The 12,585-nt window shown below is 40.1% G+C and overlaps 1 pseudogene; it reads right to left on the bottom strand.

Moving 5' to 3' along the window:
• Positions 1–397: 397 nt before the first annotated feature.
• LOC121477667 lies at positions 398–518 on the bottom strand (annotated as a pseudogene).
• Between the last annotated feature and the right edge of the window lie 12,067 nt (positions 519–12,585).

Genomic DNA, 12,585 nt, shown 5'->3' on the forward strand with positions numbered 1-12,585 from the left:
GGATATTTAATTAGCTTTATTATCTATATAGAAGTTTGGAGGTGATATCTGAGTCAGAGATGACTTGGGGGAATGAACTATATTTGAATGATATTTAAGGTGAAAGAATAAATAAGGTTACCTAGAAAGAGGATGAGAAAAAGAATATTGATATGGTTTAAAGGGTTTGGGTGGGGGTGGGGTGGGATATGCAGTAGGAGTTAGGACTGCAAAAGATAGGCGACCTAATGTTCTCTTTTTACTTTTTTCTATTTATTATTAAAAAATTCAAACATACAGAAGTTTGAGCAAGGCAAAATGGTACAATGAACAGCCATACACTAAGTAGTCCAGGTGGCGGATTCAACAGTTGTTAACATTTTGCTTTATTTTGTTCATCTATCTACCTATCTGTGTATCTACATCTATATCTACATTTATTTCTATGTATGTCTACACATCTCTCCAAACTATTTAATTAGCAATAATCGCGCCTCAGATAAACCTCATTGGCTATGATACTGCCACTGTGCAAAGCTTCTCCAAACTATTTCGAAACAGGCTGTAGATATGATGACCCTTTACCCCTAAATATTTCAGCAACCATCTTCTAAAACTAAAGACATTATTCTGTATAACAACAATATCATGAACACATACAGTCATACCTTGGAGATACTGTTCATTTGGTTCCAGACCAAATATTGCAGTAAAGCAAATATTGCAAAAAAGCAAGTCAAATATTTTTTTTTTATTTTCCACTGCAGATAAAAATGTGCCTATACTATACTGTAGTCTGCTAAGTGTTCAGTGGCTTTGTGTCAAAAAAAAATAACCATACACATACCTTAATTTAAAAATACTTCGTTGCCAAAAATATTCCAACCATCATTTGAGCTTTTAGTGAGTTGCAATCACTGATTACAATAACTGTAACAAATATAAAAATAATAATAAAGTTTGAAATGTTATGAGAATTACCAAAGTGTGATACAGACACAAGCTAAATCTGCAAATACTAATGGCTTCTGCTGTTAGCACTTTGTCTCGGCAACGTTGGGCCTAGGGCTCTTTGTAGAGGTTGAACGGCATGACTTACTGATATCCCTTCAGATTAATGATTTATGATGAACGATTAGTAGTCATATCCCAATTGATTTGGTAAAGAGTTAAAGATGAAAGGAGATAAAATCCAACGTTATTTAGTGAAGGACTGTAAGTTGACCGTGCACTATTGACTTGCACTTTATCATTCCATTTGGTAGTTTTATAATGCTTTGTCTACTGGCAACTGACCCAATTTCAGTGATTCCTCTCTTTAAAATTTTTCACTCCCTGCATGTACCATTAAATATGCCATTAATTTAATGTTATTTATAATCCCAGTTCTTCACTCCTCTCACCAATTAGAATGACCATATAATTTATCTCTCAAATTGGAACACTCTGTAAAGTAAAAGGAGCATCATTAATAGTTACACAGAACTAGAGGTATAAAGTGGGCCGTTCCAGGGAAGCTAGATATGCGTGGTCACCCCAGCTATGGGTAAATCCCCCTCTCCCTTTCGTTTTCCCTATTCTCTTACTCCTTCCTTTATAACTGAGGCCACATCATATATTGCGAGTAGAAGCCCCCAGGATATCTCTCCATATTTAAGAAGTCATAGAATAAAGTGCACATAACCACAGTTTTTCAAAATTTTAAGTATGGTTAAGTGATTTCTAGCCATACCTTGCTTTTTCTAATATTTTTAATTTCCAAGGTTTTTCTCCCTTATTAATTTCTATTTAGTATATCATTTATGGAATTTCTTAGAGTTACTTTACATTGACTAATCTGAAGGAGTTTCTACTAAAGCCCTTGGCTAAAAAAATATACAAATTAATATAGGTTTTAAATATCTGTTACCTTATTTCACATAAGTGATAGATTATATTCTTGCAGTAAAAAGAGATTATGTCCTTGTAAAAAATGAAGTCAATTTAATGGAAACATAATTCTTGAATATATTTGAAAAGTATAAAAGTCTCCTACAAAATTATATTAAAGAGAAACCCTTGTACCAATAACTATTTGTTGAATGAATAAATAAATGAATGAGCCAAATTAGTGTTTTAACTTGTTTTTAAATTGATAGGATAGTAGATTAAACCCTTGTCTTTTCTTACAAGAAAAGGCAAAGATGAACACGAGGTAGACTTATTCCTTCTTTCATCTTTTCTGCCATGATTGCTCCATTAATTTGAATCAAAATGAGTATATGGTAAGAACTTACTCAGACCGCCAGTGGACTTTTGGGTTTCCCCTAAAAGTAGGATACTGTTACATTCTGCTTTGAAATATGGTTTTGGTAGGTCAATATAACATGAGTTGTTTTTCTTTTTTTAATTTTGTAAATTTTAGGGTATTTTTTTCTTCTCTTTTTTAAAAGCCTTTTTTTTTTTTTTCAGATCAGTTTTCATTTACAGTATTGTTGAGAAGGTACGGAGATTTTCCATACATCCCCTGCCCCTACATATGCGTAGCTTCCCGCGTTGTCCACATCACTCACCAGAGTGGTGGGATGAACCTACACTGACAGTTTGCCTTCGGGTCGTCCATTCTATGAGTTTGAACAGAAGTACGGTGACATATGTGATCGTTACACCATCATAGAGTGTATTTTCACTGCCCTAAACATCCTCTGTGCATGGCCTGTTCATCTTCCCCACTGCCCCCACCATCATTGCAACTACGATCTTTTATTATCTCCATAATTTTGCCTTCTGAGTTTTTTTCTTTTTTTTTTTCCTTGTCAGCAATGGGTATTCTACAAAATAATTTTGAAACACTTCAGCTTTGGAAGGGGCCTGTCGGTGCTCAGCACGCATTTCCACTGTCTTCCGTGTTCCCTGTGTTGCAGGGACTTATAAGCTAAGTGCTACATTTCTCAGGCTCCGTTCCTATGAAGGTTCTGTATGATTTAGATTCTATGAACAAAGTGGGCCAATGATACATGAAATTTATGGGAGAAAAGGGAGGCAGAGACCATTTTCTTGCTGCCATGGCTACTGATGTGCGAGTCAGGTAGATTTGTTTACTGTGGTCAAACTCTGTGTGCCCGTGGCTGGGTTACCATCTTCATGGATGTAGAGGCCGCAGCAGCAGCAGCAGCAGCACCAATGGTTTTCTTATTCCTGCTGCCCATGCAGGCTCATGCAGCCTCGGAGCTGGTGGTCCAGCTGTGGCTCCTTGACTTCGCTCTTTGCCGTAATTTGAGGGCACCCAGTGTCAGTATTATACTCCTCTGAGATACCCAGAAAGGTTTTGGTTTCCTAAACTGAATCTCAAATGATACTACTTTATAATGTTCAGTTTTTTATATAGCAAGATTTACTGAAGTAGTTCTCTATTGATTATAAGTTGGGTGCCTGGGTGGCTCAGTGGTTGAGCATCTGCCTTTGGCTCAGGGCCTGATCCTGGGGTCCTGGATCGAGTCCCGCATCCGGCTCCCCGCAGGGAGCCTGCTTCTCCCTCTGCCTGTGTCTCTGCCTCTCTCTATGCCTCTCATGAATAAACAAATAAAATCTTAAAAAAAGAGAGAAAAGAACATATAAGTTAACTATAAGGTTTACACATTTTTAGTTGATGCATTTATAAACTATGCTGTGAGAACCATTTCTTACTATTAACATTTGAGTTTATAATAAAAATTTTATACGTGGCCCTTAAGATACATTTCTGGTTAAAAGAATGTGTACAATTTAAGGCACACATAGACATGTATGCATGCATATATCCTATTTATATTCATAATATCCTAAACTAATCTCTAGGAGGGTTGTAGAAATGAATACTTGTAGCAACTTTATATGAGAATTGAGATGATTTTATTTCGACGGAGGAGAATAGTAAGGGAGGTAAATGGGTTGCTAAATAGGGTTCTGACTGGGGCCAGTTGAAACCTTTAACATCCTTAGGCTGGAACAACCTCAGGATGGTATTTCCTCCCACCGTCTATCATCTATCTATTTATTTTCTTTCTATCTATTGATCAATTGATGGATTGATCTATCTTATCCATCAATCATCTACCTACCTCTCTCTCTGAATATACATATGTGTCTATACATGCACCTATATGTATATAGGTCTAAATGGATAGATAGACACATAAGTAGCTATTTCTAATTTTTTTTTTTTTGCCTTTCTGCTTTCATGCTGACTACTCTGATGCCTCAAAAAATATATCCAAAATCAAATACTTAACCTTTCTTTCGTTTGGACCCCTGCTTTGCTGATGCTCTGAGTAGGGGCCTCAGATTGGGAGCCCTCAAGCTCCTCAGTTAAGGGTCGGGAGCAACTTGTACAGCTGGTGTGAGGGAAGAATAATGAGGCATTAGGCGTTGAAGAGAAGCTCCTGCCAAATTCACATTTCTGCACGGGTCCAGCCTTGGCCAGCTAGGAGTGAGCACATACAGAAAGGGGAGCGGTAATCATTTCTGGGCACCACACATCAGCTCTGCTTGCCTCAGTTGCTTCTGGAGTAGTAGTCTGGTTGTCTCCCCTTGTTAGTTAATTGTACGCATCACTTGCTAACTTTTACTTTTCCGAGTTTTCTCTTTTCCTTGTCAGGCTCTGATAGGGTTCACCCCCAACAACCTAGGGATATGCTGGTATCTGTTTTTAAAAACAAATTTATTGAATAAAGGAACAAATGGGTAAATAAAGAAATGTCAATGGCACATGCTACCCAGCCACCCTGAAATCACTCCTCCATCATCGTACATATGTGCCTAAATATAGCTCAGTGTGTCCTGAACTAGGCTCATTGATGTGTGTGTTCTATTGTGAAAATTGCCTTTTTCTGAATTTCTGTTGCTTTCTTTTTTGTTTTATGTAGATACAGCTGGAGATAGACAGGAATGTGTTTAGAAGGCAGCAAATACCAAAATTATGTAGACATATCTATATTCTATATTCTCATTGTCTTAAAAATCAGAACTTGTCCTAGTTTCTTGGCATTCATGAACGCATTCCTTTGGGATAATTGGATGTGATCTTTCTAAAGCCTTTTCTTAGCCCTGTGGAATGACCATTTATCTCCACAATTTTCTACTGCATCTTTTTTGAATTAAGCTCAGCACATTGTTTTCTTAACTGAAAGGTCACACTTTCGATCTGATTATTTCACAAGAATTATCAGCCAATGACATCTCTATTTTTCTACAAATATTGATTTCTCTAATTTCTTTTTCTCTAAATATATCTCAGAGTTAATAACTTTTAAGGTAGTCTTTCTTTTAATGCCAGAATTGCATTTTGATGTTTTTGAGGTATCCTGGGAAGACTTTGCGGATTCTCTATTTGTCTACATATTCATTTCACAAATGGAATTCTTTGAATATTTTTACCATAAGAAACATTACAAAGTGTACTCCCCAAATATGTTGTAAGCAGGTATACGTTTTTTAAAGATTTGTAGAAATGAAGGAGACTCAGAGGCTATTTCTGTACATTTTCAAATATGTGGATATGGAACAGAGATTTTGCTTAGTAGGTTTTAAAAAAATATTGGCCCATCTAATCAGGAGAGAATCTGAAAATCTCCACTGATGTACCATATAATTTCAAGAATCCCTAATTGGTGCTCTGCTGCTCAAGATTTCTCACAGTATGTTCCAAGGAACAGAAGTTTCATTTTATTTTATTTTTCTGTTTTTTGTTTTGTTTTTTGGTTTTTTTTTGGAACAGAAGTTTTTTTTTTTAATTTTTTATTTATAATAGTCACATAGAGAGAGAGAGAGAGGCAGAGACACAGGCAGAGGGAGAAGCAGGCTCCATGCACTGGGAGCCCGATGCGGGACTCGATCCCGGGTCTCCAGGATCACGCCCTGGGCCAAAGGCAGGCGCCAAACCGCTGCGCCACCCAGGGATCCCCTGGAACAGAAGTTTTAAAGAATGTTAGTAGTGCTACACAAGGACATGACTGTGGTCAAATAAACTTTAGGTTAAAAAAAAATGAAATGGGCTTCCGTACTTAAGGAAGTGGCAGAAACTGTCACCTGCTTCTGTGTTCAGTGTTTCTCTAAGAGAGGCATGAAGTTCACAGCTTTTCTCAGGTGTTTGACCTCGAAGAATCCCCTTTTTTCACAGAGCAATTTTGTGGACTTACGTTCTATAAGAATGTGCTTTAGAATTGGTGTAGGCCAAGACATCGAGATGGACAAAGTGACTTTTAACCCTTTTAAAGATCAGATGTGATCACTCATACATACTCCCCCACAAACAGCCCTGGACAGCTCACTTTCCTGAGCCTCACGGAGGTTCTAAATCAAATTCCCAGGGATTTGTGGCTGACTTCATTTCTTAGTCAACAACGGGGCAGAAATCAATCTCTCACAACCTTGGACATAGTTAGCAATAGCAGAAGAGCCTTTCTTACTGGACTAGCACTGAGGAGGGTAGATTATAGAGTACAGGGATCTTTGTGGAATGACGTCTTCTCCAAGTAAACCTTAAGCATCTGTCAAGTGTAAGTGCTATGTAGGTACCGTGAAGTGGGTCAAGGTGTGGATGGCAAGTGGTCTTTTGTTTCACCTCCTTCTTACAAGCCCTACTGTGCTGTAAAGGAAATTCTGATTACATTTCCCATTACTGGGAAGATTTCCCTAACCGCAGTCTCTTTTATTCTCTTTCTTTCTTTCTTTTTTTTCTTTTTCTGATTTTATTTCTGGGACACCTGGGTGGCTCAGTGGTTGAGCGTCTGCCATTGGCCCAGGGCATCATCCTGGAGTCCTGGTATCAAGTCTCACATCAGGCTCCCCTGCATGGAGCCTGCTTCTCCCTCTGCCTGTGTCTTTGCCTCTCTCTTTCTCTGTGTCTCCAATGATTAAATAAATAAAATCTCAAAAAAAAAAAAAAAAAGATTTTATTTCTTTATCAGAAAGAGAGAGCATGAGCAGGGGCACCTAACCACAGTCTCAATCCCTCACTAGTACTCTCTTATGTTGGCTAATTACAACTTAATTCCGTGGGACCCAGGAAATCTAACAAAAATCCCCTGCCCCTGGACAAGCAGAGCAGGACTGACTCCATCTTGTGCTACACTCGCCATCTCATGTAAAACCCCCCACACGACCTGCCTATTGTTTAAGGCACTCCCTCACCCTAGTTTAGCTATTAAGCACACCCTTATCAGAAACTAGCACACATAGGAATGCGGGGCCTCTGACCTTTAGCCACCAAGGAATGAAAACCCCTCTTTTGCCTCCCAAACCTGCGCGCCAATTCTAACCAGAATAATAGGCTAGTTCAAATGGTCACTACAGGGTGAATCGTAATTCAATTGGCCACCTGCGTGTGGACCAACATGACTGTGCAACTTTCTGCGTATGTTACAATCTCATTGGCCACGGACCCCTATAACACTACTATGCTTCTTAGTCTCGGGGTCCAAGTCCCTGCTCCACTGTGTCGGGTATACTTGGACCCAAGCTCGAGCTTGTGATTAAACCCTCGTGTGATTACATCGGTGTCGGCTCCTTGGTGGTTTCTCGGATTCGCAATCTTGGGCACAACAAATTCAAGAAACATGTATGACGTGCCTAAGAAGTATTGTTTCCTGGGATAGGAAACTTTTAAAGAGAAGCAAGCATAGGTGTGTAGGAGAGTTAAAAAAAAAAATTCTGTTCTAAACATATCAAAACATATCAAGCATGAGATGCTCCCCTAGATACTAAAATGGAGCTGTTGAGTTAGTTGGACAGAGGAGCCCATAGTGGAAGTAAAATTTGGGGCTGGTCATGTACATTTGGGGGCCATCAGGGTAAGGATGATGTTCAAAGCATGGGACAGATGAAAGAATCTAGATATGTAGGATAACTAGGAAAGCCAACAGGTGTAAGGACTGATCTCTGGGAGCGTGGCAGCATTCAGAGCTCAGGAGGAAGTGGATGTGGCCAAAGGGGCAGACAGAGATGGCCAATGTCTTGGAAGGAAGAGTTAGGATTGTGCCTTGATCTGGAAGGCAAGTGAAGATAAGGTTTCAGGAAGGAGGGGAACATCGTGTTGGGTGCTGTGGAGTCAAGTAGGGTAAGGTCTAAGTTCTTCCCACTGGATTTGCCAATGTTGGGGTCATTGAGGACCTTGAGAAAACAGTTTGTATAAAAGAGGTGCCCTCTCTATCTTGCTAGCACTGGATGATACATAAATTGCTTTTCAAAGAGGAAAACCATACTGGCGTCAGCCGAAGACTGGACCCTTATTTCATATAATTGGTTTTGGATCAAAAGCTGCTTGTGTAGTCCATGTAAACATTTTGTCCCTTATTTGATACCTGTATGTAGATGGACTAGAGAGAAAATGAATTTGTTTTTGTGGCTAAGATTTTTTTTTTCCTTTAATCTTTCTCTCTAAATTTGGTTCTCACAGCCGGAGGATATGCTGGATACGTGATGAAGAACTCCGAAGTAAACATTTGAAATGAAACCCCGATACTGAGTCTTTAAAAATTTTCTCCTTTTAATGAGGCTTTTCCTTTGGCACCAACACACTACTCTTTCTTTCTAGGCTACTTTCTAGTTAGAACTGCGGTAACAAAGTCAGCTTAATTTTATGGACTATTTGATTTTTTTGTACTGAGGTAGATTCCCCATTCCTTATTCTGGGAGTTGATTTTAAAACTTGCAGGAAGGTAGAGTGACATGGATGCTATCGTGTCCATCCCTTAGTCTCTAGACAAGCCACAATTAAGGAATTGGAGTGAGCTAATTATACATCCTAATATTCAATATCTCCAAGAAAGGAGATTAGAAATGGACTAGGAAACTGTAATAGCTTTTCCTGAAACATTCAAGCTTTTTCTAATAAATATTGTAATTCCAATTTCTTTTTTTTTTTTTTTTTTTTTTTTTTAAATTTTTTTTTTTAATTTTTTATTTATTTATGATAGTCACAGAGAGAGAGAGAGAGGCAGAGACACAGGCGGAGGGAGAAGCAGGCTCCATGCCCTGGGAGCCTGATGTGGGATTCGATCCCGGGTCTCCAGGATCGCGCCCTGGGCCAAAGGCAGGCGCCAAACCGCTGCGCCACCCAGGGATCCCTGTAATTCCAATTTCAATGGAACTGAGGTCACAACGAGCAGTCAAAAATAGCTTCTTGATACCATTTGTATATTCTATATTTTTTCCCAGCCCATATTTTAGTCTGTGTGTCAAAATGGAGAAAATGAATTATGTTGTTTCTCCTTTTCACTCTCCCATTTTTTCAAAACTAAGACAGTCTGACAGCGAACTAAGCTTTTCAAGGTCAGCACGTTACGTGCCTCTGTTTCTTCATTTGCAAAACAGGCAGAGAGCTTCGCCTTTGTCGGGTCGTCTGAATGGTTTGAAGTCTGATTAGATTATTAGACTCATTAAGTAAACTCTGTGGCGTTTGCCTCCTTGTTGGAGGAGAAAGACGTTTTGCTCTTTTGGTATTTGAAATCCGTGAAAGAAAGGCAATTGGCTGTGTCTGTTATTTGCATTCCGCGAGGAAGTGGTGCGACACACATGCGGCCAACTGCAAGAGTATTTGCGGGAGGTGCAACGCCGGGCCCTTGATGCAGCCTCGGGTGGGTACCAGCTTTCCTCCAGCTCCTTAACGGGATCATGGCACAGCCTCTGAGCAAACCCCTAACACTGTCCCCAAAGCCAACGAAGCTGGGGCAAAGTCCATCTAATGCATTTCTTTTTTTGGAGGGGGGGTTAGTGGGGGGTGAGCTGTGAGATTACTAGAACATTCGCCAAACAGTGGTGCCCGACAGGACAAACCGACTGCTTTTGGACACATGTATTTTCAACCCGAGTGGCTTCTAGTTGGGATTGTGAACGGGCTGGGAAGGAGGGCAGCCCCGCGGCCCGGCACACCCTGTAGGTGGCAATGTTGCACTGGCAGAATAAACAGCCGCATCCTGAGTCTGGTTCCCAGATGCAGCGTTGCTCAATAACCAGTGAACAAGAGCTTTAATGCCAATTCAAGGTATACGGTTCGGAAAATATATTTCAGATGTGGAATCCATATGGAGCAGGTAAATATCGATAAGTGCCAGCATTTACATTCGAAATTGTGATGGTTTTAGGGAACGCTTAGTTTACCTGTGTACTTTCCTCTTAAGTGGTCTCTCTCTCTCTCTTTTTTTAAAAATAATGCATTATGCCAGGTCTCAGATTTGTTTTCACGTTGGCTGAAAGATGAACATGGTCCTTACGGAAACCTACAGATTTCAACAATTTACGCCAGTCAGTGAGCCACCCCAGGACCAGGAAGACAGGAGCACAGGCATAAACACACTTGGGCTTTCCCGTGGGCCTCCGAGGACAGTTCACGGCTTTCTGGGCCTCTGAGCCCTGAGGCATCAGGGACTGAGGTGGGAGGGGAATGTTTCCCCAAGCAATTCCCTTTGTTATTCTCATTCCGTGGATTGGATTTCAAAACCAGGGGGCGAGCCATATGCAGAGAGTTTTATTTAAAATACAAAGCCTCGATAAGGCAGATATGCTCACTCCCTTGCTTTTAGATCAAGATGAAAAATTCAAAGGGAGACTGGGAAGAAACAGCAGGAAAATGTAAATGGGAACTATCAACTTTAGCAAGCTAGCATCTTGACCTTTGGACCTAAGGCTGCCCTTTCCTGAAGGCCCCGGAAGAAACGGAAACGCAGTTTTGTTCTGGCTCATTTTCATCCTTAACCGTGTCACTATTATTATTGCTAAGAATAAAAATTTCTCTGTAAATTTTACCCAGACAAAGAACCAATCATAGGCTCTTTGCTAAGAATGGGAGAACGACAAAAATGCACTGGGCTTGTAGAAAGAATTTGGAAGCATGATTTAAAACTTTTGGTACACTCTCGGACTGAATAAGAGTGATCTTTCTTAGGAACAGAATATAGGCTAGCCTTATTTTTTCCCCCTGAAACATGTCTTTGGTTACTGAATGATTTTAGGTATTAAGAGACTTTTGGTCATATTCCATGTCAGTGTATATTTATGCTCTGGCTTCTCTTCCTTTACAAATTCTTTGACAGCAGGAGGGGAAGCTGTGCAGAGCACAGGTGTGCAGATGGGACAGCCCTGAGGTGCCACCTGGCTGTGCCCTCCTTAGCCTGTGACTTGCTGAAAGTCACTTGATTGTAATAAACTTCGATTGTAATTGATGAAACAGTAAAAACATCTGTACACATCTCTTAGGTATTTTGGCTCATAAGTACTCGATAAATGATGGCTTTTCCAGGTTTTTTTTTTTTCCCCCTCTAAGAAATGAGATTTTCTCTCATCATTTTTCTCCTTTTAGGAAAAGAAAAATTACACAGTAACTATTCAATAAATATTTGTTAGAGTATGCAGCTGGAAGAGTGAATTAATTAATTATTGAAGAAAGTTTGTTCAATGACATTCATATCAGAAAATTTTCTCCAACTTCTGTCTCTAGATTCAAGCAGAAGACAAAAGAGGAACCATGTTTCAAAGGGCTCTGATTAAATCGCACGGAGGATAAGAGGCAAAGCAAAAGAATGTCAATATATTTAAAAATTTATTATGACACGTCAAGTATAATTATAGAATTTTTCCTACCGAGATGGATTTCTGATGAAGTTCATACTGGATTCTGAACTCTGCAGCCCATGAGCGGGAGTCCATTCTAACGTTTGTGCATGACCAGGGAAATAAGGGCCATCTCCAGCTCATTATCAAAAGAAGGTTAATAATTTATTTGTTTGCTTGCTGATCCTATGTGTATGTATGTTTTCATTTTAAAGTAAAGCGGCTACAGGGTTCTGTTTTACATCCTAGGTTTAGAGAGCTTTATAGAACACCTAGGAACTCTGCTGAAGTATCCCAAAGCTAAACATTTGGGTCTAATAAGATTTCAGAGGATGCAAATCTTTGTAAATTAGTTTTTACTATGAAGCGAATGCTTCAGCTACTGATCACAAATAAAATCTAATCCTATCAAACTCGTGGCCCAGCTGAGAAGTCTGTGATTAAAAATTGGATTCCAGATAGAAAGTCCGCTTCTTTTTCTGGGTCCCACGTATCCTGCGAAATGGCCTGGTGGTGAGGAGTCGTGCATTTGGATGACTTGCTTTTCAGGGAAAAACAAAGAACAGGACTTTCACCTCTGGGATAAGACACTGTCTCGTGTACGTGCCTAATAACTAGAATCTATTAATTTCTACCAACAAAGGGTATCAAGTGTCTCCAACCTGGAGGGAATGCTTACCCGGTATCCCGGGTCATAGCACCAACTTGCGTGGTTGCTCTTTCCCTACTTACCTCACCCTGCCGGGTAAATACGGTCATCGTCAACCTTATTTTGAAGAGGAATAGGCTGGCGGCGAACTTGAGTATCATGGTTGGGCCATGACCCAGGCAGTCTGACCGCCGTCATAGTCCAGAGCCTGGACTTTTGAACCCTAGACTATCCTGCCCTTCTAGCAAACACCGTTACGTGGAACCCCTGTCCAAGCTCTAGCTGAGCGAGACCTTGAACGGAAGCAGCATAAGTCTGTGTTTCTTGGTCTGGGGTGTGTTTGTCTCTCCGGTTATATTTCTTAATCTCTTTGGTTCTGTGTCCCTCAATCT

The sequence above is a fragment of the Vulpes lagopus genome, chromosome 17 (assembly GCF_018345385.1).
Source record: "Vulpes lagopus strain Blue_001 chromosome 17, ASM1834538v1, whole genome shotgun sequence".
NCBI classification, from domain to species: Eukaryota; Metazoa; Chordata; class Mammalia; order Carnivora; family Canidae; genus Vulpes; species Vulpes lagopus.